General features: G+C 42.4%; 1 protein-coding gene across 1 annotated transcript in view; it reads left to right on the top strand.

Annotated features, from left to right (window-relative positions):
- Positions 1-11,020: 11,020 nt before the first annotated feature.
- LOC122938580 (glyoxylate/hydroxypyruvate reductase B-like) overlaps positions 11,021-14,422 on the top strand; it is a 47,385-nt gene continuing 43,983 nt past the window's right edge. The window contains exon 1 of the mRNA XM_044294178.1: positions 11,021-11,032. The gene's annotated coding sequence lies outside the window, so the exon portion shown is untranslated. The remainder of the gene's footprint in view (positions 11,033-14,422) is intronic.

Here is a 14,422-nt window from a genome sequence, read left to right as displayed (position 1 = left end):
CCGCTTGATATAGTGAATGAGGGAGAGAGAGTGCCGTTCACCAGGACTCGCGCTGTTGGAGAATGGTACATCGCCATAACCCCATCTATATGCTTTTGTGGAATACAAAATTTGGTCAGTGCATGAGACATGAATACCCAATTCACTCTGTCGAATGCTTTTTCAGCATCCATACTTAGCAGAGTTAGCGGTGTAGCTAATTTTTTTAGCCAGTTGCATAAGCTGTATAATTGTAAATATATTGTTTTTGCCTTCTCTACCATGTATGAAGCCGACTTGCTCTGCTGATATAAAGTCTGGTAAGTATACCTTTAACCTGTTAGCTAGCATTTTCACATATAATTTAAGGTCATTATTAAAGAGTGATATTGGTCTATAGTTTGAACAGAGTGAATGGTCCTTATTTGGCTTGGGGATAACGGAAATTTGCGCTGTTAACATGTCTCTGGGGCCACATTGAAGTGAATAGGTCCACATCCGAGCCACCAAAACGGCGGCTCGGATGCGGACCAAAACAACGGCCGTGTGCATGAGGCCTTAATGAGAGCACTAAAGTGGGGAGTCTTCTTTGTGTGTTGGGTGACTGTTAGGATTTAGGACGGATATTCGGCTGGGATATATGGGAATAAGGTGTTTAGTTGCAGTTATATGTCATATTCACCTTCGCGGAATACATCAAATACATAAAGTGCCAAGTGCGCAATTTAGTGCTGGGTACATAGAAATTATAAGGTTCAAAGGTCTCTAGGACCTAAGCGTAGCTTAGGTCCTAGAGACCTTTGAACCTTATAATACATTAGATATAGCGTCGCAACCTCCTGAGGGACCTTTATGTTTGTTGGTTGAAAGGGTACATAAATAGGCTGAGTACATAGATATATCAAAGGTAAACTTGTGCTTAATAGATTTGGCGTGTATACGCTGAATAACGTGTCTAGTGCTTAATATGGTGCTGAGTACATAGATTTGCCGGGTATATGGATATATATCAATAAAGCGCTGAGTATAACTGGACTTTAGTAATAATATGTGTGTGTATATATATATATATATGTATATATATATAATATATATACTTTGACTTTTTGAGGTAGCATGCTTCAAATATTTCCTAAAGGTGGGGCGGAGCCTAACCGCTGTGCAGGACGGAGCTGTGAGTGAGAGCTCTCTCCTCCATAAACCCCACAGCTTTTGCACACTCTTTGACACACTAAAATGGGGAAGATCGGCAGAGAACGATCCAGAGAAGCCCCGGACACCCCAAGGGGGAAGAAAATCCAAGCTGATCTGGATAAATTTGTACACAAACGATCCATGCAGTCTCCTGCACGCCTAGCCAAGATGGCGCCCAAGCTCAAAGATTGGGAGTCAGACGGAGAGGCCGATGAGGAACTGGACGATGCAGAGTCCCTAGCGGAGGACAATCCACAGAATGATGCTGAACACATTACTAAGTCCTTCCTCACAGAGTCGCTGTTACAGGTAAGAGACATGCACCATGACATGCGGGCCCTGGGATCCCGAGTTGAGCTGCTGGAGTCCCGCCAAGAGCAAGTAATAGCTCACAGCACAGCTCTATCAGACATCTCAAAAGATCAAATTACTGCCCTAAATAATGCTTTCCTCATGATTGAGGACCAGGAAAATAGGAGCAGGAGAAAGAATATACGTATGAAGGGACTACCAAAGTCTGTGACACATGAAGACTTAGACCGGACTGCTTTAGCCCTATTTGCAAACCTGCTGGGAGATGAAAGGGCATCCGCCATTATTGTAGAGAGGATCCATCGCTCCTTACACCCCGTGCCTAGGAATGAGGATCCCCCGAAGGATGTCATATGTGGCCTCTTAAGCTACAGGGACACGGCTGCGATCCTTCAAGCCTCTAGGAAAAAGCCATCCTTAACCTATGAGGACTCACTCATATCTCTTTATCAAGATTTAGCCTCCTCTACATTGGCCAAGCGCAGAATCTTGAAGCCGCTCACGGATCATCTGAGAAATCAGAAAGTGATGTATAAGTGGCTATTCCCTTTTGGGATCACATTTTCTAAGAATGGCAGGAGGTGTACAGTTAGATCGCCCCAGGACTTGCGGGCCGCATGGAAAGTCATGGAAATCGCTCCGCTGGAAATAGATTCCTGGTTGGCGATTGATATCTCTACCTCTCATCTGCCTCAATTGCCGTCTTCAGACCCTTGGGCGGCAGTGTCCCGGCAAAGATCCTCTACCAGCAGAAAGATGCCGGGTTGAAGAGCCCGCGTTAACCCCTGGAGTTCCTGTGTCCAATTTTCTTATCCAGTAGGATTAACTCTGAACTCTCCATCTGCTAGCTGTTCTCAGTGGCGCTTTCATGTTGTCCCTTCTGAGTTTGTTACCATGCCTTCAGGAGATTTAGATATCTCCATCTATAGAGTTTATGTCTTTTTATAACTCTCAAATTGTGCATTCCAGTTATTAACACCGGTCCTGGGCTTGTGTACCAGGCAAGGTTTCAGTTAACCCTTTGAAGTGGGGGGAGGGAGGTTTCGGGTTAGGATGTTCCTCCGGTCATACAGTTATCCCCCCGCCTTGCAGCCTTGGTGTGTAACCTCGGCCGTATTCTTTTATTTTCATATGCTTATGGTTTTATGCAGTTCCTGTTATAATTTTATTTTTGCTCAACGTGATTCGGATGGTGGTCGTGTGCTCAGCCCGTATGCCCCCTTGGTGAGTGTCTACTATGCTCAATGTCAGTTACCTACCATGTCTATTTCTTGGTTAGTGCCCAGACTTCGAAATAATAACCAGATGCCCAGCTTGCCGATCTTTGTCTTAACAGAAAGCCCTTACTATGTATTCCTACTACTTGTTCTCCTGGCTGCAGCCAGCATACTTGCCTGGTGTTTCATAGTTGATCTACCTGTCCCATCATATGTATTCAGCGTTCTCCCTTCTATTTATGTATTCAGTGTAGACGCATACCCAGGTGTGCAAGGCTCCCCCATGCATACAGATGTACTCAGCTTAGTTCTTCAAAGATATCTACCCAGCTTTTCTATTTGCACTAGTGTACTCAGCTTCGTTATTCATGTACTTAGCGTATTTGCCCGCTATTGTGTATTCAGCATACTCCCCAATTATTATGTACTCAGCTTCTTTATTCATGTACTCAGCGTATTTGCCCGCTATTGTGTATTCAGCATAATCTCCATTTATTATGTACTCAGCTTACTTGTTTCCTTATATATATTTAGTCTATATTTGGTATGTACTATGTCTATGCGGTGTACTGTCAGCTATCTGCTCTAGGTCCGGTTATCGTTATTAAATGGCGGAACTAAAAATTACTACCTTCAATGTCAGAGGGTTTAATTCACCACAGAAGAGGTCCCAGATTTATACGCTCCTGAAAAAACGTGGTAGTTGGTTTCACTGTACCTACTCGTCAGCCTCTAGGGGAGTAAGCGTTGCCATTGGCAAAAATGTCCCATTTGAACTTATCCTGATACAGGACGACCCCGAAGGCAGATTCCTTTTCGTAAAGGGCAAAATAGGGGGCCTTCTGGTCTCAATAGCAGGCCTCTCTGCACCCAATACCAGACAACATAGATGGTTACGCAAGACCCTACTGAAGTTCCAGGACTTTGCCGAAGGTATGAGGATTATTGGGGGTGACATTAACGTTTCCCTGTACCCAAATTTAGACACATCCCTAGGCAAGTCTACTGCGTCACAGAAAACAAGAAAACATTAGGCAAAATTTACAGTTTACTGAGAAACTCGCAACTGACAGACACATGGAGAGCTCTACATGCTTTAGATAAGGATTTCACGTTTTACTCCTCAGTACATAAATCATTCCAAAGACTTGACTATATTTTTCTCTCTAACTCACACATGGGCATGTTACGACAGTCGCAAATAGATTCCATCACAGTTTCGGATCAGGCCCCCGTCACGACTACGCTTTCATTCGCCAACCTCCCCATAAGGGAATGGTTGTGGCGCCTAAACGAAACTTTGCCTGATGCAGACACACACATTTCGGACTTGCCTATCAAACTGTCCCATTATTTCCACGATAACACGGTAAGCGATACGTCCCAGACAATTATATGGGAGGCTCACAAAGCCTTTATCCGCGGAGAACTCATTGCATTAGGTGCTAAAGTTAAAAAAGAAAGACAAAAGAAACCGAATTCACTGTTAAGCCAAATAGCGACCATTGAATCTATTCAGAAACAGTCCAAACTTACCCATGCTCAAGATGAGCTCAAATCCTTAAGGAGGCAGTTGAAGGAGCTACTTAACGTTAAGTGCGCAAAAGCGTATCAGTATGCCAAATTTAAACAATACTTACACGGAAATAAGGGAGGCAAACTTATGTCCCACCAAATCAAACAGAGAAGAGATGCACAATTCATGTCCTCCATTAAATCCTCGGGAGGTGGGTATGTCTCCAACACCTCTAAAATAGCGGCAGAAATTTGCTCTTTTTAGAAAAAGCTATACAATCTTGGGACCTCTTCGGGAACAACCTCACAGGGGCTGTCAGGGGCTGAAAGAGTACACTGCATAGATAATTTTTTAACAGCCTTGGAACTTCCAGTCCTAAGCAGGGATGATGGCCTCAGTCTGACGGAACCTTCTTCAGAAGAGGAAGTAAAAAAGGTGATCAAGGGAATGCCTTTGGGCAAAGCACCAGGCCCTGATGGTCTACCGATAGGGTACTATAAGAAGTTTCTCCCATCTCTTTTGTTGTTCAATTACTTTTATTCAAAAGAGTCATGAAAGGACATTATAACTCCCATCTCTTTTGCCCCAGTTGACGAAGTGGTGTCAGGCGCTGGCGAAAGGTGTATCTCTCCCTAACCAGGCTCTAGAGGCCACGATCACAATCATTCATAAAGAAGGTAAAGATGCAAAAGAGTGTGGTAATTATAGGCCGATCTCGTTAAATTTGAATATAAAGATTTGGGCCAAACTTCTCGTCTCCAGGTTGTCCTCTTTGATACCCAAGATTATTAATAAGGAACAGGCAGGCTTCGTGATGGGCAGAGAGGGTCACTTCCAATTATGTCGTCTCATTAACGCCATTCTGTGGTCTAAACTTAAATCACAACCTCTTGTGATGTTGAGTACCGACGCCGAGAAGGCTTTCGATCGGGTCGACTGGCTATTCATGCAGCGTACCCTTCACTGGTTTGGAGTTCCCTCTGAGTTCATACAAGCGATAATGTCTCTTTATAGCGCACCCAGCGCCAGAGTACGAGTCAATGGCTGTGCGCTGTTCCATTCGTTCGATCTCTTTCTTTTCCCTGCAAGGACCTATGAGGCGTCCCACGTGGTCTGTTGTGTGTATGTCGTGGCTTCCCACGTTACCATGGTAAAAGGAACTCGAGGGTTATACAAATTATTCAAAATATTGTTTTTCCGCAAGATCAAAGAGCTAAAAGCTTAAAGCTAATCGCAAAGAGCTAAAAACTAAAAACCAATCACAATCCGACACTCCAAAAGTGAACTTCCGCCCTAAAATTAAGGACGAATCACAACCACCACCAGGAGTGACGTGTTGCCCCTCCTTGTCACGTGGGACGCCACGACATACACACAACGGACCACGTTGGACGCTTCGTAGGTCCTTGCAGGGCAAAGAAAGATCGAACGAATGGAACAGCGCACAGCGGAGCGGTAAAGTACCAAAAACTCAACATTTTAACCGGTTCAAAGGGAACTAATTGTTATTATCTTTATTTTTATTTTTGCTCTATAACATTTTACATATGGGAATTTATGCAACTTTTATAGGACTACCATAAGACTGCTATACGAATTCTACTACCAGGCCAACCACCTTTAGGAAATATTTGAAGCATACTACTTCAAAAAGCCAAAGCATATATATATATATATATATATATTATTACTAATGTCCAGTTATACTCAGCACTTTATTGATACTCAGCCAAGATTTGTCACTACATGTACCGGGCCTATATATATATATATATATATATATATATATATATATATATATATATATATATATTCATATACCCGGCAAATCTATGTACTCAGCACCATATTAAGGACTAGACATTTTATTCAGCGTATACACGCCAAATCTATTCAGCACAAGTTTACCTTTGATATATCTATGTACTCAGCCTATGTACCCAGCACTAAATTGAGCACTTGGCACTTTATGTATTTGATGTATTCAGCGAAGGTGAATATGACATATAATTGCAACTAAATACCTTATTCCCATGTATCCCAGCCGAATATCCATCCTAAATCCTAACACAGTCACCCAACACACAACGAAGACTCCCCACCCCTATCTACATTATCTACCAATTTCCTATTATATATAAAAATAAAAATACACTATTTTAATACTATCACCATCTCTGTATTTATTCCGTGCAGCAACATATGAGAGTGTGCCTTTCATACCTATCTACTAAACTAACATATAATTAGGGATGAACGAATCGACTTCGTATAAAACATCCGAAGTCTATTCGCTCAAAGTTTATTGTGTACTCAACTTTTGAAAATTTAAAATAGGAACGATATATGTGGTGCGATATTAGTGACTGTCAGAAATGCAGTAGCTGGGGATCGGTCAGGTGAGTATAAGTTCCTTTATTTTTTTACACCATGTGGAGCCCCTGTGACAATTTGTTTTCTTGCACTTCAATATCCATTTAAATATTAGCTCATAAATCATCAGATTATAAATATTTTAAGGTCCAAACTGCACAAAATAATGAAGTTTGGTCTAATATATAGGTAGAAACCATACAGACACTTTAGTAAGGAGCAATTTAGTAAATATATGCACTTTTATGCATTAATTCCGCAGGTCAAAAAGAGGGACTTGGGTCAAAAAGAGGGACTTGGGTCAAAAAGAGGGACTTGGGTCAAAAAGAGGGACTTGGGTCAAAAAGAGGGACTTGGGTCAAAAAGAGGGACTTGGGTCAAAAAGAGGGACTTGGGTCAAAAAGAGGGACTTGGGTCAAAAAGAGGGACTTGGGTCAAAAAGAGGGACTTGGGTCAAAAAGAGGGACTTGGGTCAAAAAGAGGGACTTGGGTCAAAAAGAGGGACAGTTGGGAGGCATGTGTGTGATTTCAGTTATTAACCCCTTCCCGACCTTTGACGTACTAGTACGTCATGGGAACCACTGAGTTCCCACAATTTGACATAATAGTACGTCATAGTGATCGCGCGGGCACCGGAGCGGTGTGCACGCGATCAGTGCAGGGGCCCGGCAGTCCGTGGTAGCCGGGCCCCTGCTGTATCGGCTTTTACAGCGATGCTGGCGGATTAACCCCTTCTATGCCGCGGTCATAGAAGAGGTTTGGGTCGGGTGAACGATCGCATCGAGTCCCTGCGCTGATGTGGCGGGAACCCGATACGACACAAGGCAGCCCGATGCCGTGCATAGGCTGCCTAAGACCACGGCTGGGTCTCCTAGGCAACCTGTTAGTGGATGACTCAGTGTCATACACTAACAGGCAATGCATTACAATACAGATGTATTGTAATGCATTGCAGAGGGGATCAGACCCCCAAAAGTGAATGTCATAAATAAAGTAAAGTAAAGTAAAAAAGTTAAAAAAAAATGAAAAAAACAAAAACAAAACCCACACATATTAGGTATCGCCGTGTCCGTAATGACCGGCTCTATAAATATAGAGCATGATCAACCCTGTCCGATAAACACCATAAAAAAAAAACAGTGTAAAAAAAATGCCATTTTCTCACCTTACATCACAAAAAGTGCAACACCAAGCGATCAAAAAGGCGTATGCCCCCCAAAATGGTATCAATAAAACCGTAACCTCATCCCGCAAAAAATTAGCCTCTACCTAAGACAATCGCCCAAAAAAAAACAAAAAAAAATAATATAGCTCTCAGAACATGGAGACACTAAAACATCTTTTTTTTTTGTTTTAAAACTGCGGTGAACACCATAAAAAAAAAGGAATTTTTGTCATATTACATCACAAAAATTGCAACAGCAAGTAATCAAAAAGGCGTATGCGCCACAAAATAGTACCAATCAGACCGTCACCTCACCCCGCAAAAAATGAGACCCTAAAATATGATTATTTTTGCTTCAAAACTGCTATTATTGTGCTAAAGTGAAAAAAATTTAAAAAAGTATACATATTAGGTATCACCACGTCCGTAACAACCAGCTCTATAAAAATATCACATGACCTAACCACTCAGATGAACACCGTAATTTTTTTTTTTAAAAACGGTGTAAAAAAATGCCATTTTTGTCACATTACATCACAAAAATTACCACAGCAATTAATCAAAAAGGCGTATGCCCCCCAAAATAGTACCAATCAGACCATCACATCATCCCACAAAAATTGAGACCCTACCTAAGAGAATCGGTCAAATAATAAAAAGCTATGGCTCTCAGACTATGGAGACACTAAAATAACATTATTTCGGTTTCAAAAATGCTATTATTGTGTAAAACTTAAATAAATAAGAAAATTATGTGGTCACTTTTTTGAGTTTCTACTGTAGGGGTGCATCAGGGGGGCTTCAAATGGGACGTGGCATCTAAAAACCAGTTCAGCTAAATTTGCCTTCCAAAAACCATATGGCGTTCCTTTAATTCTGCGCCCTGCCGTGTGCCCGTACAGCAGTTTACGATCACATGTGGAGTGTTTTTGTAAACCGCAGAATCAGGGTGATAAATATTGAGTTTTATTTGTCTGTTAACCCTTGCTTTGCTACTGGAAAAAATGGATTCAAATGTAAAATCTGCCAAAAAAGTGAAATTCTGAAATTTAATCTCCATTTTCCATCAATTCTTGTGGAAAGCCTAAAGGGTTAACAAAGGTTGTAAAATCAGTTTTGTATACCTTCAGGGGTGTAGTTTCTGAAATGGGGTCTTTTTTTGGGTGGTTTCTATTATGTAAGCCTCACAAAATGACTTCAGACCTGAACTGTTCCTTTAAACTTCTAAGCCTCCTAACGTCCCCAAAAAATTAAATGTCATTTTCAAAATGATCCAAACATGAAATAGACATATGAGGAATGTAAAGTAATTACTATTTTTTAAGGTATTACTATCTATTTTAAAAGTAGAGAAATTAAAATTTTCTAATTTTTAAAAATTAAAAATTTTGGGTAAATTTGGTATTTTTTCTTTTAATAAAAACGATATTTTTTTTTTTTTTACTTATTTTTACCACTGTCATGAAGTACATATGTGCCGAGAAAACAATCTCAGAATGGCCTGTATAAGTAAAAGCGTTTTAAAGTTATCACCACATAAAGTGCAAAAAATGGCCTGGACAGGAAGGCGAAAACAGGGCCAGGGTTGAAGGGGTGAAGAACTGAATTGTTATTATTATACACAGAATTCTGTGACGCTCTATAGATGCACCTAAGAGCTCATGCACACTACTGTATTTGGCATCTGTGTCCCATCTGCATTTTTTTCTGTATATCACATGGACTCATTCATTTCTATGGGTCCGCAAAACACAGCACGCCGATGTCATCTCTGTGCGTCCACATCCGTGTGTCCTTTCCGCAAGTTATAGAACATGTCCTCGTATTGTCCACATTGTGGACTAGAATAGTCATTTGTAGTGATGGGAATGAGAGAAATGTGGATTGCAAACATAAGGTACCAGTATTTTGTGTATCCGTGGTTGTGTGCATGAATGGAGAGGGCAGCAGGTTAGGCAACCGCCTCCTTCCATTCTGCCAGACCAGCAAAAGGAAGATGATACACTTTGGGCCAGATTTATCATTAGCTCAAGTCAAAATAATGGAGTCAAAAAGTTGCAAATTTTTGTGCAATCGCTAAAACGACTTTTATTGGTTCTGCACTATGCTCGCCAGTTTTCTGAAAGTGGGCATGTTTTCTTATGTAAATAAATCTAGACAGATTTACTATTGCGACAATTTTGAAAAAACAATTTTTTTTTTTGCAATTTCACTCCAGTGAGGACCATGCTTATCTTATGCGACTTTTTAAGGCTACTTTCACACTGGCGTTTTGGTTTCCATTTGCAAGATCAATTCAGGGCTCTCACAAGCGGTCCAAAACGGATCAGTTTTGCCCTTACTGCATTCTGAATGGATAAGTATCCGCTCAGAATACATCAGTTTGCCTCCGTTCCATTTCAATTCTGCTTTGGAGGTGGTTTTGGTGTCCGTCTGATGAAACTGAGCCAAACGGATCCGTCCTGACACACAATGTGAGTCAATGGGGATGGATCCGTTTTCACTGACACAATATGGCACAATAGAAAACGGATCCTTCCCCCATTGACTTTCAATTGTGTTCAAGACAGATCCGGTTTGGCTATGTTAAAGATAATACAAACGGCTCTGTTCTGAACGGATGCATGCGGTTGTATTCATCTGAACGGATGCGTTTGTGCAGATCCATGACGGATCCGCACCAAACGCGAGTGTGAAAGTAGCCTTATAGAACATGCGACTTTTTCGTAAAGACGTGTGACTTTTTTAAAGCCGCTTACTGACGGATAAACTGCTACCGTCAAACCACATGTATCACAGTATAAAAGGACCATTAATAAATCTGACTTGGCCAAAAGTGACTTTGGACATATATAAAAGTGGAGTAAGATGTAGGTGTAATGATAAATATGGCCCTTTGTTGGTAATGTATTACGCTGTGGTATTTCTGCACAGAATCAGCGTGGGAAAAACGTGTGTCATGTGCAGGCACCCTTACTAACCTGCTTAAGGTCATGTGTAGTATTTGGACACATCATCACTCTTGTTCCAGCTGTGATGTACCCACCTACCTCACATGACCGCTGAAGGAGTAGTCACTGACATAATTACTACAGTCCGGAGGACGGCAGGATTGTACTTCGTTTGCAGATCTGTAGATGTGATGACATATGCACATTCCAAGAAGTTAATCCATAAAACTGGTTCTTTCTTCAAGCTAGTATTTAACGTATTTACCAGCAAGCAACTTTCACCACTAAGTCCAAGTGTGTCTGAGAAGCGAAAGTCAAGTGTGTGGTAAGTACTGCTCACCTGGGTGTCTAACTTTTTACAGCTGATTGCATCTTAGTGTACGACCACATGGTCAGCTTTCCTGCTGAAGTTTTGGAAGCCAAAATCAGGAGTAGATCTTAAAAGGAGATAAAGTATAAAGGGCTCGTTCAGACGGCCGTATGCTGTCCGCAAAAATACTGAATGCTATCCGTTTAAACGGATTGCATTCAGTATTTTTGCGGACCCATAGACTTCAATGGGGCCATGTCCTGATTTTCACGGACAAGTTTCATTTGTTTTGCAGAATCGTGGAATAGAAAAGGGCCCCATAGAAGTGAATGGGTCAGCATCTAATCCGCAATATCTATGGATCTACATTTTTGCGGATAGCATACGGCCATCTGAATGAGCCCTAAAGCTGAGGAAGGATACTACTTATCCCTTTTTTTTTTTTTTTTTAATTTATATTTATTTATTCATGCTTTGAAATCTGAAGTCGTGTGCAGGTACCCTAACGCTGGGTTCACACCTGAGCGTTTTACAGCGCGTTCCTACACGCTGTAAAACGCACAACAGGCAAGAACCAATGATTCCCTATGGGAATGGTTCTCACCTGGGCGTTTTACAGCGCGTACAATCGCGCTGTAAAACGCCCGACGCTCAAACAAGTGCTTGAGCTTTTTTTTGGGCGTTTGTCGCGCGTTCCCGCACATAGAAATTCGGGAACGCGCGACAATGTGTGAACGCCAGTCTCTGTATGCGCGATTGTAAACGCCCGTACAATCGCGCATACAGAGCGCTCGTTTCAGAACGCTCAGGTCTGAACCCAGCGTGACGCTGGGTTCAGACCTGAGCGTTTTACAGCGCGTTCCTACGCGCTGTAAAACGCACAACAGGCAAGAACCAATGATTCCCTATGGGAATGGTTCTCACCTGGGCGTTTTACAGCGCGTACGATCGCGCTGTAAAACGCCCGACGCTCAAACAAGTGCTTGAGCTTTTTTTTGGGCGTTTGTCGCGCGTTCCCGCACATAGAAATTCGGGAACGTGCGACAATGTGTGAACGCCAGTCTCTGTATGCGCGATTGTAAACGCCCATACAATCGCGCATACAGAGCGCTCGTTTCAGAACGCTCAGGTCTGAACCCAGCGTTAGGCCACCTACACACGACTGCCGGTGAACGCACATAAGATCTGCATGAATTTCCGTGCAGATTTATGTGTGTTGCTGCACCATATCCACACCAAAATCTGCAATGTCTAATTGTGGTTTTTCGTATGGATTAGATGCGGTTTTGCCGCAGATCTCAACCTTCCATTGAAAAGGGTGAAATCGGTAGCTAAAACCGCAAACATAGTTAACATGCTGCAGATTTTCGAAATCTACATGTACATGTATCGTGGAATAGAAAAGGACCCCATAGAAGTGAATGGGTCAGCATCTAATCCGCAAAATCTACGGATCTACATTTTTGCGGATAGCATACGGCCGTCTGAATGAGCCCTAAAGCTGAGGAAGGATACTACTTATCCCTTTTTTAAATATTTTTTTATTTATTCATGTTTATAGCTTCCAGAACCGCACCAGGAAACCCTGTGTGGCCTCACCCTTAGGCCCCTTTCACACGGGCGAGTTTTCCGTGCGGGTGCGATGCGTGCGGTGAACGCATTGCACCCGCACTGAATCCTGACCCATTCATTTCTATGGGGCTGTGCACACGAGCAGTGATTTTCACGCATCACTTATGCGTTGCGTGAAAATCGCAGCATGCTCCTCTTTGTGCGTTTTTCACGTAACGCAGGCCCTATAGAAATGAATGGGGTTGCGTGAAAATCGCAAGCATCCGCAAGCAAGTGCGGATGCGGTGCGATTTTCACGCATGGGTTCTAGGTGACAGTCTATTCACTGTATTATTTTCCCTTATAACATGGTTATAAGGGAAAATAATAGTATTCTGAATACAAAATGCTTAGTATAATAGGGCTGGAAGGGTTAAAAATAATAAAAAAGTTAACTCACCTTCTCCTCTTGTTAGCGTAGATCCCGGTCTGTTCTTTAGCTGTGGCTGAAGGACCTTTGATGACGTCAGATCACATGCTCCATCACCATGGTGATGGACCATGTGATTGGAGCATGTGATCTGACATCACCTCAGGTCATTCAGTCCACAGCTAAAGAACAGACCGGGATCTACGCTAACAAGAGGAGAAGGTGAGTTAACTTTTTTTATTATTTTTAACCCTTCCAGCCCTATTATACTAAGCATTCTGTATTCAGAATGCTATTATTTTCCCTTATAACCATGTTATAAGGGAAAATAATACAATCTTCAGAACATCAATCCCAAGCCCGAACTTCTGTGAAGAAGTTCGGGTTTGGGTACCAAACATGCGTGATTTTTCTCACGCGAGTGCAAAACGCATGACAATGTTTTGCACTCGCGCGGAAAAATCGCGCATTTTCCCGCAACGCACCCGCCTCTTAGGCCCCTTTCACACGGGCGAGATTTCCGTGCGGGTGCGATGCGTGAGTTGAACGCATTGCACCCGCACTGAATCCTGACCCATTCATTTCTATGGGGCTGTGCACATGAGCGGTGATTTTCACGCAACACTTATGCGTTGCGTGAAAATCGCAGCATGTTCTATATTCTGCGTTTTTCACGTAACGCAGGTCCCATAGAAATGGGAGTTAACTTTTGAGTTAACTTTTTTTATTATTTTTTTAACCCTTCCAGCGCTATTATACTAAGCATTCTGTATTCAGAATGCTATTATTTTCCCTTATAACCATGTTATAAGGGAAAATAATAGAATCTACAGAACATCAATCCCAAGCCCGAACTTCTTTGAAGAAGTTCGGGTTTGGGTACCAAACATGCGCGATTTTTCTCACGCGAGTGCAAAACGCATGACAATGTTTTGCACTCGCGCGGAAAAATCGCGGGTGTTTCCGCAACGCACCCGCACATTTTTCCGCAACGCCCGTGTGAAACCAGCCTTATCCGGGCAAAAAACATGACGCCCGTGTGAAAGAGGCCTTAGGCCTCATTCACACTTCAGTGTTTGGTCAGTGATTTCCATCAGTGATTTGTGAGCCAAAACCAGAAGTGGAGCCTCCACAGACATGAGGTAAAAGGGAAAGATCTGCTCCTGTTCTGTGGTTGGAGCCGCACCTGGTTTTGGCTCACAAATCACTGATGGAAATCACTGACCAAACACTGAAGTGTGAACGAGGCCTTAGGCCTCTTTCACACTACCGTATGGCTATTTCAGTGTTTTGCGGTCCGTTTTTTCACGGATCCGTTGTTCCATTTTTTTCTTTTCCGTTGTGTTTCCGTTTCCGTTCCGTTTTTCCGTATGGCATATACAGTATACAGTAATTACATAGAAAAAAATGGGGTGGGCATAACC

Source organism: Bufo gargarizans, chromosome 5 (genome assembly GCF_014858855.1).
Source record: "Bufo gargarizans isolate SCDJY-AF-19 chromosome 5, ASM1485885v1, whole genome shotgun sequence".
NCBI classification, from domain to species: domain Eukaryota; kingdom Metazoa; phylum Chordata; class Amphibia; order Anura; family Bufonidae; genus Bufo; species Bufo gargarizans.
The sequence above is the reverse complement of the archived record's forward strand: the minus strand, read 5'-3'. Positions and strand labels throughout refer to the sequence as shown.